Source organism: Vigna angularis, chromosome 1 (genome assembly GCF_016808095.1).
Source record: "Vigna angularis cultivar LongXiaoDou No.4 chromosome 1, ASM1680809v1, whole genome shotgun sequence".
Taxonomy (NCBI): Eukaryota; Viridiplantae; Streptophyta; class Magnoliopsida; order Fabales; family Fabaceae; genus Vigna; species Vigna angularis.
The window spans coordinates 53,018,974-53,033,501 of NC_068970.1; positions in this window are offsets into that span (position 1 = coordinate 53,018,974).

A 14,528-nucleotide genomic window follows, 5' to 3' on the forward strand; every position below is an offset into this window, starting at 1 on the left:
AAAAATTGAATGCTGCTCATAAAAATTTGAAAAAGGAATTTAAAGAATTGCGAATTAAATATGAGAAGGCATTAGATGAGGAAGTAAGTTTGAGAAATAAAATTTGCAACTTGGAAATGAAAGAGTCTTCAAATGTTGAACATCCTGTTGAATGTCTTTCATGTAAGAGTCACATGCTTGATATTGATATTCTTGAAAATCTTCTTGAAGTTGCAACTGGAAATAATAATGTTGAAATGCCTATAACTGTTAGAAAGGTTTATAAAAACAAAAGTGTTTTTAAAAGTAAGAACAAAATTAAAAGAACCCGTAGGGTATGGGTTGAAAAAGGATCTGTGTCTTATAGAAACCCAAATGTTGTCACATGCTTTTATTGTATGAAAAAGGGACACACTTCTAACAAATGTAGAATTAAACATTTTGATGTTCCAAATGGAAAATATGCTTGGATTCCTGTTATAAAGTAAATTGTCTCTAACCCCAAAGGACCCAAATGAGATTATGGGGACCAAAACTCTATTGTTTTGTTTTGCAGGTTAATTTTTTTCAAAAGGAAAAGAAGACTCTATGGTATCCTGGTATTTTTTAAGAGCTTTGAAATAATTTATGAATGTTAGATGTGTCTTAGGTTGAAAATTTGGCCCAAATTTGTGTTTTTCGAAAATTAACGTAAATAATCGATTACCAAGGGTAATAATCGATTATCTCGTCCTCAAAATTTGGATTTTGGCAATTTGGCTCGCAAATAATCGATTATTTAAAGTAATAATCGATTATCTTAAGTCACAGCGTAAAAAAAAATAAAAAAAAAATAAAAAAAAAAATAAAAACTTTTTTTAAAATTTTTTTAAGGAATCTGTCTTTGATTTTTAAAGGGAATATTACTTTTAGGGGAGTAATTTTTAATGAATTAAAAGGATCCAAATTCTTTTTAAGTTAACAAAATTTAGGGGGAGCATAAAGATTAGATGTTTTTCTGATTATGATAAAAAATGGGGAAATCTATTTTTGATTGACATATTATGGGATAATTGGTACCTATATAAGGGGAAGATATATGAGTTTGTTAGATATCTTGTTTTTATCTCTATTATGGATTAATTAATATTGTTTGTACTTCTTAATTAGAGTTGAATTTTTGTTGTTCTTATATTCCATGAGGTATTCTGTTCTTTCATGTTATGAAATTTTAATTTTATTTCTGTTTTGAAATGCATCAATTCTTTTGTTGAGGGGGAGAAAAATTTGAGGGGGAGTTTTTCCACTTTTTTACTTTTTGCTTATGATCAAAAAGGGGGAGAAAACTTCTAATTTTAGTAGTGCAATTATTACTAACATGTTTGTAAGTATGGAATCTGTGCAGGAAATTAGAAATGCTTTTAACAAATTGAATTTTTGATCATCATCAAAAAGGGGGAGATTGTTACCAATAAGGAGTATTGGTAAATCTTGAAGAAATTTGTTTTGATGATGCTGCAAGAAGTTTTAGTTGAAGAAGATATTAGAATTAGTTAAAAGCAATTTGTAGAAATTAAATGTAGTAGGAAATTCTTGTAAACTTGCATTTTTAACTGCAATAATCTATTATGGAATGACAATAATCGATTATCACAGAGTCATACAGGAATAATCGATTATCACATCATATAATCGATTATTACATTTTGAAAACCCTGTAACGGACTTTAATAATCGATTATCACTTTTGATAATCGATTATCAGTGGCAGTTGGGAGATGTCTTTTCAGTTTTTGACCCTGCACGAAACTAGGCTTATAAATAGAGGTCTTCACAGCTCTTAGAAAGAACTTTTCAATTGAGAGTATTAGAGCTTTGTGCCTAAGGGAAGCTCTCTGTGAGTGAAAAGGATCTATGCCATTTTGAGAATACAGTTTGTCTGAGGAAGTTCTCAAAGTGATAGAGTGCTCTTGTCTGGTCTTGTGAATAGGAGAAGCTCGCGCTTTGTGTGTCAAAGGTCGGAGCAGTCCTCTTCAAGTTGACAGAGTTGTTGCTTCCGGTTCGTGCGTCGAAGGAAGCTCTTCCGGTTCGTTTGTCGAAGGAAGGTGTTTTCTATTCTTTGCTCATTTCATTTATCTTGTAATCTGTACAACTATATTTTTAGTGAAAAAGGTTAATCACTATTTATAGTGATTAACGACTGGACGTAGAATCTTTTGATTCGAACCAGGATAAAAATTCTGTGTTGATTTTCTTGATCCCTAAACTCTTAGCACATCAACTGTTCGATAAAAGTTCGCTAAGAAAATCAATTTTTAAAACCGACTATTTTAACTTGTGTTGTGATCGTTACACGCTTTCCGTTATCTTACTTTATTCCGTTGCGCGACTCTATAACGGTACCGATTGTTCCAACACTTCTCCTCTCCCAGATTTTGCAGTAAGCCTTTCACTCCTCCAGATGCAGCACCGAACACTCCTCTTGAATCAATCTCCCCCAAGACTTGCAATCCAAGGCCTCATTGCACTTTAGGAGCTCCCAACTTCACCCTCTCACAGATATGGCAGCAACTCTTCCAATTTGTAAAGCCCCTCCAAAACTCCTTGAATCTACCAACTCTTCCCTTTAAGAAGAAGAAACCGTGCACTCCCCAGCTTCTCCCTTCCTTCCTTAGTGTTGTGCACACTTTGAAGAGCTGATGATGAAGATTCCTTGTGATAGTTGGAGCACTCAAGGTGGAGAGACCCACCACTCACAGCTGCTGCCCACTTTGATGAACAGGGGGGCCCTCCACTACTAAAAGAAAGAGGACATGCGGTCCTCATAATCTCCACCAGCAACCGAAAGTGAGCCCCCCTCCATCACTCACATGTGCAGCCGTCCCCCCCTTCCATCTCCTTCTTTTAAAAAGGACGCACGGTCCTTACATTATTAACATTAATTACATTTTTAGATAAATAAGTTCATAATACATTTTAAGTAACAACTATCAAAATTAAGTGTCGATTACTAAAATCAAGTATTGATTATTAAAATCAAATATCATCAACTAAGAGTTTGGTGTCAACTACTAAACGTCAAGTGTTGCTTACCGAAGATCGAGTGCTACTTGTTGAAGATTAAGTTTTGCTCGTTGAGTGTCATATATTACATGTCAAGTGCTGCTAGTTGAAAGTTAAGTGATGCTTGCTAAGGGCCAGCATGCCAAAGGTTGACTACTACTTGTTGAAAGTTACATGTGTTGGAAATTCAAGTGTGAGTTCAAGTCTCACATTGTCTAATTGCTTCTACCTAGCCCTGAGTTGGCATGTTTGACTACTTTTACCCAGTCATAAGTTGGATTGTTTGTTCGATTACCTTTCGAACTAACAAAGCTAATGACATATTACTCTATAACTTAGCAAAATCCAAATCAAACAATTGGCTCATAACCATCAAGATAAATAATTTACGTTAATTTTATCTGACATATCCGACTAACTTGAGGTTTGAGTGTCTTTTACAAACACGTCTCTTTTCAATTTTGAAAAAAATATGAATCTAAAACATCTCAATTTAAAAAATAAGAAGTCTTTTGTTAAAAATGTGTAAGGAGTCTTCTGAAATAAATAAATATATATATATATATATATATATATATATATATATATATATATATATATATATATATAAACTAAAATAGTGGTATTTTACATTTACATTAAGTGTTAGGAATAATTCATTTTACATTATATATAGTTATTAGAGTTAAAGTGAAATCTTAGATGACGACACAATTCTTTTTATTTTTATTGTTGTTGGTTTATGCCCTGTATATTTAATGTTGGTTATGGTAAGAATATATAGGTTCACATACATCAGGAATATAAATTGAAAAAATAAAAGAAACTGGCTTCTTATGATTGTGTAGTAAGAGAAAATAAGAGGAAAAAAACTTGTATTGAATGGTATACTTAAAAATAACACTAAGATTCTTTATAAAAAATCGTTTCATAGTTAAGCGTAGGGCATGTAATTAGTAGAATTTGAGAGTATTTTATAAACGTGTGAATTCTAACGTAAGGGATTTATTTTTAATTATGACAAAATTTATTTGTACTTGTTAAAAAAATCATTATTCTCGGATAGATAATTCAAAACTACATCATATTATTAAAGGTATTATAAATAGGATTTTTTTAACTGCATTATTTAAGATTATTTATGTCAGTCAATATAAATAAAAGATGACATGAAAAACTTAAATCATTATAACATATATAAAATATGGGTAAAAACAGAGTTTATGTTACTTGGTTATTATCATAATATGAACAAAAACACAAATTTGATGCAAATTTTATTTAAATTATCAAAATGGGAGCATAATTTGGTTCGACTTATTCACTTTCTTATTTTTCTTAAATCTGTCTTATTTTGTTAATTTTAAAAAAGAAAATGTATTCTATTGGTGCTTTTTGTTGTAAAACCTGAATAAAAAAAATTACATCACTTTTGATAATCTAAACCTTCTGCAAAACCTAAATCCATCTTACGTTAATTTTAGTCTAAGAGATCCACTAGCTATTGACAACCTAAACCTTCTCCAAACTTTTGTAGATTCTCATGTCTTAATCCATCATCAATCCAACTTCATCCAAGAGCAAAAGAATGTAGCAAATTTTACTAGTTCGACCAATAATGACGTTAACTATCGAGGCCTCCAAGAAAAGAGAAACACAAGCATCTTTCACTTGCTATAGGTCTGGAATGGTTATATCTAGCCAATGAATTCTTCAAATGTGAAACTTAACTCCAGCAAAGAAAACCAACTCCCTTACTCCCTATCTTGGTGCTAACTACTGTCCCAAGTTATTTAAGAGAAAACTAGACTCTCACCAAGCCATAACATTTCGTCAAATAAAACAAAAGAAATCTAAAATCTCACTAAACTCTAGCCAATTAACTCTACCTCAACACTTTAAATCTAGCGTGAACTCTTGAGATAAAGTTCTCTAGGAATTTAAAATATTGGAACAACCATCCAAATAATACTACATCATAAGATATCATTCCTAAAAACCACAAAAGACAATATATGGTGAGCTCCTCTTACCTCATTTTTCAGCAGGAAAACTCTAACTCTTGGTGCTCTAAATCCCAAGCCTCCCCCTTGCTTGCTCTCACTCTTTCACATGTTCATAAAATTTTCTAAGTGACTCTCATATCCTCCCCTTATTTATACACATGCATTTTTTACATTTTATATTTCATGACATGAATAATGATTCCTACATATTGGAACATAGATCAATAGAAGTCAATGATGCATGAATTGTTGAAAGAAATGTTATTGACATGGATTCTAAGATCCTAAATGTGTAGTAAAATGAAGATAAGTCTTGTGTTATGATCATATTAGTAATGAGTTGGATGAATTAAGTATGTTGTCTGAACGAGGAGCTGAAAGGGGATCAATGAGTTATGACCTTGCTTTCGATTATGAAATGTAGGCCTAGGCTGATAGTGCTTTACAAAATAAGAACAAACAGGTGGTAACTGACATCAAACTAGGATCTAAGAAGTTGGATGAGGAGCCCAAATCAAAAGTTACCCTAAACAATGCTGATAGAAGAAAGAGTGGTGGACCAATAAGGAGAGGGAAAACTTCTAAATAGTCCTCTTGATGAAGCACGATAAAACTATTATTAATGAAATTTTATGCAATAATTTTCTAATAGGAAAACACAACTTATAGAGGAAGCAATTTTATCCATGAAAACACGCACTCATCCACTGAAACAACATTCAAGGAAACAAATAAAGCAAGAAGAAATTAGGGAAAACGAAAAGAGGTAGTTGGAAGAGATTTGGAGTATTATTCTTGGTCGGAAAAGTGTGTATCCGACATTGAACACCGATGGTCGTACAATGTGTGTCCTCTGGTTCGTAAATTATACATTGATGGTGGGTGGCATAAAGCGTGTTCTGATAGCACGACACGAGCATAAGGTTATTCTTGTTGGACAAATGTAGAAAAAGGCAAAGAGACAAAACAATAAAACCTAATTTAAAACTAAGGATTAAAATGTAATTTCAAATTTTTAGCGGGTAGCGGATATCCGCAGGTATGGATAATGTAATACCCGAATCAACCCGTTAATGAGCGGGTATTAAATTACCCGCTACCCGCGGGTACGAACTATCTACAATAGGTTTTATCTACGGACATCCGCGACATGAGTTTTTTTTCATCCCTAGTTAGGAGGTTGTTGTGTAGTATGAATAAGGAGGAGGATGAGACCCAAAGAAGGAATATTTTCCATTTTAGATGTATGGTTATAGGAAAGGTGTGTTCTCATCATTGATTGATGGAGGAAGTTGTACGAATGTAACAAGTAAACGACTAGTGGAGAAGCTTGGTTTAGTGACCTCTATACACCTTAGTCCTTATGCTCTACAATGATTGAGTGAGGACTAAGGAGGCGAGTCACTTGTTATTTGGAAGACCTTGGAAATATGATAGAAAAGTAACCCATGATGGTATAACCAATAAGTATTCTTTCTTGTTTAAAAAGCGATTTGTGAGGATGAAATTAAGATGAAAGTGAAAAGAGAGCAAGAGAGAAAAGAAGAAAGAGAGAAAATTTCAGAAAAAAGGCAAGAGAAAGGAAAGTAAAAAAATAAAGAGCGTTTCTTAAGAGAAAAAAAGGTACATAGAGTGTTGCTTAAGAAACAACCTTTATATTTCTTTATGCTAAACAATATTTGTTTGTCTTCTATTCAAGTTTCTTTGTCTTTAGGTATGGAGCAACTTCTCAAGGAATATGTGGATGCCTTCCCTAAGGACATTCCCTATAGCTTACCTCCTAAAAAGGGTATTGAACACAACATGGACCTTATTTCGGGTGCATCCCTTCCTAATAGGCCAGCCTATAGGAGCAATATGGAAAAGACTAGAGAAATACAAAAGCAAGTGGAGCAACTCATGGAGAAAGGATGGGTTAGAGAGAGCTTAAGCCCATGTGTCATGTCCTTCATCCTTGTTCCTAAGAAAAATAGATCATGGAGGATGTTCGTTGACTGTTGGGCCATCAATAACATCACCATCAGGTATAGACATCTTATTCCTAGACTTATGACTTGCTTGATGAAATGCATGGTGCTTGTTATTTTTCAAAGATAGATTTGAAAAGTGGTTATCACCAAATTAGGGTGAGAGAGGGAGATGAATAGAAGACTACTTTCAAAACTAAATTTGGTTTGTATGAATGGATGGTTATGCCTTTTGGGCTAACTAATGCACCTAGTACCTTTATGAGATTGATGAATCATGTGTTGAGAAATTTTATTGGTAAGTTTGTTGTTGTGTATTTTGATGACATCTTGATATATAGCAAAACACTTGATTCACACTTGGGGCACTTAAGAGAAGTGTTTAGGAAGGAGAAACTATATGATAATATGGAAAAATGCATTTTGTTCTACAAATGAAGTTGTTTTCCTAGGGTTTGTAGATAACTCTAAATGAGTGAAAGTTGATGAAGAAACAGTTAAGGTCATTATGGATTGGCCTACTCCTAAAAATATAAGTGAGGTGAGAAGTTTTCATGGTTTGGCTAATTTTTATAGGAGGTTTGTCAAGGATTTTATCACCATAACATTCCCATTAAATGAAATTATTAAAAAAGATGTGGGGTTTACGTGGGGAAAGGAACAATAAGAGGCTTTTGATAGCCTCAAACACAAACTCACACATGCACTTGTCTTAACTTTACCAAATTTTGAAAAATCTTTTGAGATTGAGTGTGATGCTTCCAATGTTAGCATAAGAGGTGTTCTCTTACAAGAAGGGCAACCTATAGTCTATTTTAGTGAAAAGTTGAAAGGGGCGGTGAGAAATTATTCCACTTATGACAAAGAGTTATATGCCTTAGTGAGAGTCTTGCACACTTGACAACATTATTTGCTTCCTAAGAAATTTGTAATTCATAGTGATCATGAGTCAACTAAATACATTAAAAGTCAAGGCAAAGTAATAAGAGACATGCCAAATTGGTAGAGTTTATTGAACAATTTCTTTATGTTATAAAGCATAACAAGGCAAAACAAGGCAAAACAAATGTTGTAACTAATGTCTTATCTAGGAGACATACCTTATTGTCCATGGTTGAAACTAAAGTGCTTGGCTTTGAAATGCTTAAGGAATTGTATGATGATGATCAAGATTTTAGCCAAATTTATAAAGATTGTGAAAAAAGAGCTTTTAATGATTCTTTCAGGCAAAATGACTTTCTTTTTAAGGGAACTAAGTTACGTGTGCCTAAAGGATCAATGAGAGAATTATTTGTCAAAGAAGCTCATGAAGGGGGGTTAATGGGACATTTTGGAAATCAAAAGACGTTGGATATATTACATGATCATTTCTTTTGGCCTTACATGAAACATGATGTGTTTTCCTTTTATAATAGATGCATTATGTAAGCATGCTAAATCTAAATCTATGCATCATGGAATGTTTATGCCATTACCTATTCTTGAATCTCCTTGGACCAATATTTCTATGGATTTTGTTTTGGGACTTCCACGATCCAAAGGAGGAATAAATTTTGTTTTTGTTGTGGTAGACAGGTTCTCAAAGATGACTCACTTCATTTCGTGCCATAAAACTAATGACGTCAACCATGTGGCTAATTTATTTTTCCGGGAAGTGGTGAGGCTACATGGTATTCTAAAGAGCATTGTGTCAAATAGAGATGTAAAATTTGTTAGCCATATTTGAAAGGTATTATGGGGTAAGCTAGGTACAAAACTTATCTTTTCTACGCGTGTCATCCCCAAGAGGATGGACAGATGAAAGTGGTAAATCGAACTCTTTCTCAACTCCTTATATGCTTTGTAAATAAAAATTTAAGAACTTGGGAGGAATGGATACCTCATTCTACTACTTACATGTCTCCATTTAAGGTAGTCTATGGTTTTAACCCTCTAACTTCCTTAGATTTGTTGCCTTTGCCTAATATTGATTTTATGACTAATGAAGATGGTCTTACCAAAACTACTTTTGTTAGGAACTTGCATAAGGAAGTGAAGACACAAATTGAAAAGAAGATAGAGAAAATGACTTTTAAGGCTAACTAAGGGATGAAGAAGATGACGTTTGAGCCCAAAGATTGGGTATGGGTACATCTTAGGAAGGAAATGTTTCTTTCCAAAAGGAAATTGAAGTTCCTACTTAGAGGAGATGTACTCTTTCAAGTTCTTAAGAAAATTAATAATAATGCTTACATTGTTGATTTACCTAATGATTAAGGAGTAAGTTCTACTTTCAACATTAATAATTTGTCTCCATTTAATGCAGGTACTAATTTGGGGACAAATTAGCTTCAAGAAAGAGGGAATGATAGAGGATTATCCCTTGATCCTATAGAAGACACTTACCTTCTCTACAGCGTGGCGAATCTTCACTTGACTTATCAATCTGCTAGACTGTAGTCTCCACATCCTTGTCCTATTCCACGTTCTTCTCTTATTTATTTTTATCATGCCCCTCGAGGATTCAATTTCATAAAAGATCGTATTCTTTCCTAAACAGGATTGTATAAAAAGTGATACTTCATTTTAACCATAAATATGTTACAACATCAATTCTAGTATTTATGAAACCTATTTGATTTATTGGATGAGTCATAGGTGCAACCAAATTAGAAAAATCATGTCAAATGTCAAAACTGATAGGGATAATCGATTATTTCAATCAGAATGTTGTTTTTTTATACAAAACTCTCTGAAATAATTGATTATAAGGTGTGATAATCGATTATTTCAATCAAAAGGTCATCTTTGTATGAATTTTCTATAGCTGCTTTTGTTTTTAAGTTCTTATATGTTTTCTTTGTTTTGGATTCTTTATTTGGGAAAGTTAGTTTATAAATTTGATATACCTAATTGATTTGAATAAATGGATATTTAAGGTTTGTGAACATGTTTATGTATTTGTTTTATGGTAGACGAATATGGTGGTATGCATGATGCTTCATGAAATGAAATATTGAATATTAATATGTATGGTAGTTGCTCACAAATATATGATGTCTTGAAGATGATGATTACGTCTTGATCATGTGCATGGTATATGGATGTAATTCCATGACGCTCATGGAAAGATTCCATGGTGGTGTCTTATAGTGTATGTATTATTGTAGGAACTCTAATTGTCATTCATTCTCAAGTAGAGAGGAGTATCATGTGGTGAGAGTAATAGGATGTCATAGTCTAGGGGCCAATACCATGAGCAAATGGCGCTTTAACGGACTAATCTTGTGCGGTAACTTAGGGACAGTTGTTCCACCACTACAAGTGTACAACCTGTCATAGTTCGACAATAACGCATGTATATGTATTTTGAGTATATATGTCTTACATGTTTAGGTGTTGTGTTTAGATTGAACTGAAAATATAATATGTTACTTTGTGAATGTTATGTGTTAGTCTTTCTATATTAACTTACTATTTTATCTTTGTCTGTGTTTTTGTTTTATCTTTTGCAATGATCACCTTAAATGGTGTGAGCTTAGGGGGAACGTCCTTTCAATTGATTCAACGCGGGGTGCGTAGCGGAAGCAGTGACATAGTTAAGTTTTAGTTGTCCAAGTATAAGTCTTCAAAATTAGATTTCTCAAGTTTTTCGTTAGTTATCATATTTGTAGCACTTATTTTAGTAGTTTTATATTAGTAAAATGGGATGTTACACATCATCTATTTTCATATTAGTTATTAATCACATTCAAACTTCATAGTTAAATATTTAATATAAAATAAATTTAATTTTTGAAGAATACTTGAATAAAAGCATGATTTTGTATTAATTAATGAATTTATACTATATAAATAGTTAACTAGAAAAATGTTTAATGTCTCCGTAGGTCCTTATTTTGGTTCGGAATCTCAATTAAGTCCCCTTTCTTTTTGCCGTCTCAATTGGGTCCTCATTTTTGTAAAATTGAAGCAATTAAAGGCCTGCCGTCAAATTGGACAAACGACCGTTTAATTGTGCGTTACGTGGCATGGACAGTGTTTTCACTAATAACACGTGGAATTAAAAAAGAGTTTTGTATTAAAAATTTGGACTGAATCAGATTTAGGGAAGGGCAAAGTGGAGAAAATGTAAAAAAAATTTAAGTGCAGCCCCAGGGTCGCGTAAGGGAAAACTCTTTCCCATCTCTTCTCTGTTCCAGTTAAAAGTAAAACTCCAGAAGCTTGAAGCTTCTTCCCTTTCTCCTTTGAAGCAAACAGACTCAACGTTGGGGAAGAGAATATTCTGCATTTTCAAGCACAGTGAGAGACCTTGTGGAGGGGCAGCGGAGGCGCGACGATAACAAATCGATGGAGCAGCAAGGTCGCGTCGACTGCACGAGCACATTGGTCCGTCCGCTTCGTGGTGCAAGGAGGGAGGGTTCGTTTCGGCATCTCAATGGCCGTTCTCGTGGGTGGTGCGGATCACGATCTAGGTTGAGTTTCAGATTAGGGTTTTTTTTTAAAATTGAAATTAGGGATTTGATTCATCTGTTTTCTCTGCAGATTGATTCATTTGGGAATTAGGGATTTGATTCATCTAGGAAAGGTCAGGACTTGGGATTGAACCAAGAGGCTTATGATGAGTCAACCATGCCATTGTCTGTATGTTCTTGTACCGGTGTCCTGAAGCAGTGTTACGAGAATTCCATTCATCTGTAATTAGTGGATTATTTGATTATCTTCCACATCATTGTAGCATTTGTGGCATTAGACTTAGATGGTAAGACTTGATTTCATGCAAATTTCTTATCAGATAACTTGATTTCAAGTGTCCCTGAGATGGTAAGACTTATTACTTAATATTCGTGGACAGAAACGGGTTTTGTTTAAGTTCAATGTAACACACCTTTCACTCACAGCATGATGATGGAACATCAGAAAAGCTTGGATGAGGGAGATAAATGCTCCAGAGATTAATTAACAATATAAAAACCATAACTTTAACGAATGAGTTTTCCCACTTTACCCTTCCCTAAATCTGATTCAATCCAAATTATTAATACAAAACTCTTTTTTAATTCCACGTATGATTAGTGAAAACACTGTTCATGCCACGTAACGCACAATCAAACGGTCGTTTGTCCAATTTGACGGCAAGCCTTTAATTGCTCCAATTTTACAAATATAAGGACCCAATTGAGACGGCAGAAAGAAAGGGGACTTAAATGAGATTCCGGACCAAAATAAGGACTTGAAGAGACATTAAACCTAAGAAAAATAATTTATAATTGCAAGATCTAAACATTTACAATAGAAATAACATCTTATGTATAATTGTAAACACCCTTTATGTTATGTTATCTTAATTCAAGTTTTTTATTTAAATATGTTCTTATAAGTAAATTGAGAAATTATGAAAAAAAATTTTGTAAAAATCTAAAGCATGATTTTGAAGTGCCAACTTGTTCCCATTCCTAAATTATCTCGACAAAATTGTGATAACAATCTCATGAACCATTGTATTAGACTGCAATTTTTATATTATTGAAATATAGTTATCCATTATGATCAGTGGGATTTACAAATGGAAGTTTATGGTATGAGAAATAGTTTCCATATTTCAATTTAAAAGTTAGGTTTCACATATTCTCTAGTTTTGAGTTGTCTTGGTAAAAAATTTATTCCTCTTTCAATAACAGTTAGATCTGGATGAAATTTTTATCTCGAGTTTATAAGACATAATGCTTCATTCTAATCGTTGGGATTTCCATTCAAAGGTTTGGGTTAGAGAAAAAAAAATTGTTGCTTGAACTAGCTGTGTAAGACCCTAAAAATTAGAAGAAATAGTAAGTTTTGGGTCATTAGGAGACTAAGAAACTCAAGATGTAACAAGTTGTAACAAAAGTACGAATTATAGTACAAAATACAATGCTGTCAACTTTGACACGGTTTAGTATTTTAATTATTAATTTTTGTTAAAATTAAATCTTGAATTGATTCTTCTTCCATTAGAAAGTAGACTCGAATAGCTTCGATTTGAGTACTCATACGCGTAATTCCGACATCGGGAAGGGGTTCAACCAGACTGACAAAGTTGTCCGAGTGAGTGTACACGTTTTTGACGCGTTTTTGACTGTTTAAACGCGTTTTACTGTTTAAACGCGTTTCTGGCCAAATGTTTGGCTATTTAAGGACGTCCCAGGGGCTGGAATGGTTCCTAAGTTGAACCAGAGGCTAGAGTACGAAGGTTTTGGAGCAGAGGGACTTTAGAGCTGTGATTTGAGTCGAGGGAACGTTCGCAAAGTGGTTTCGAAAAGCTAGCTAAGGAGAAAACAGTAAGGGGAGCTAACCTTGAGTCTTTTTTTGTTTCTGTATGATTTTAAATTTGGTATATGTTTAGGATTTTGATTCTCTTTATGATTTTAGAATGAAATTATGCTTTTGTTGTATCTTTTGAATTGATGTACGGTTTGAAATTAGGATATACTTCTGTTTTGAGGATTTTAAAGAGATCTTGTTTGTATTAAGTATTTTGAATCGGTGGAAGTTTTTAGGTATACGTATAGATCGAAGATTTTGAATCTGTTTATGGATTTAAAAGGAGACTAGGTTTTTGATAGTAAACTTTGGATTGTACTAATTATCTGCTGCCTTTTAATTATATGTTTAGTTTAGATGTTTATAAGATTTGGATGAATATGGGTTGTTGATAGGAGATAAGTTTTTGGATGTCTAGAAAGTCTGTATGATGAAAGGAATAGTCGTTATAGTCCGGGAAGTGAATTTTAGTGATTTTTGAATAGTAAATTCGCTTGAGTGAATGAGTTAACTCGCTGGAGCGAGTTATGCGTAACAAATTTAGTGTTTTGATGTTTTTGACGTTTTGGGAGTTCTGGATGTCCGTTCTATGTGGTGGAGAGTGGGAAATCCTTACCGAAGATCCACAATGGGATGGACAGAGTAGGAAGGATGTAGCTTCAGTGGTTTTATTCATATCCGAAGATCCAGTTTGGGGGACAGAGTAGGATAGAATAATTGAGTTAACGAATAAGTGCATCCATATCCGAAGATCCAATTTAGGGGACAGAGTAGGATAGGATGTAGCTGAGTAAAGTACCATTGTAAGTGTAGAACTAGCTAAGAGTTCAATATTCATACGATTATTCGAAGGAGTGAGTTTACGATGAGTATGGTATGTTCTTTGTATTATTGAGTAATTTAACTTTTAAATTGGAAATTTGGTTATCTATTTAATTTACCATAACATTTTATGTTGCATTAGCTCACCCTTGCTTTGTCTGTTGTGTGGTTGTTATTTGGTGTTATGTATTTTGTCTGGCGATGATCATCCGGTGGATGGGAGCAGAAGTTGGTGATGTGCCAGTGGAGCAAGCTTTAGATGGAGGATCGACAGAAGCTTAGTTATAAGATTGAGCCTTATAATTTTTGTCTTTGTTTTAAGTGTGAACTGTATTTTAGTTTGAATTTGAGTGAGGGTTTGTATAATAATGAGGAAAACTGTTATTCCTCCTCCTATCAACTGTTCTATTGTATCAATGATGTAAGAACTCTA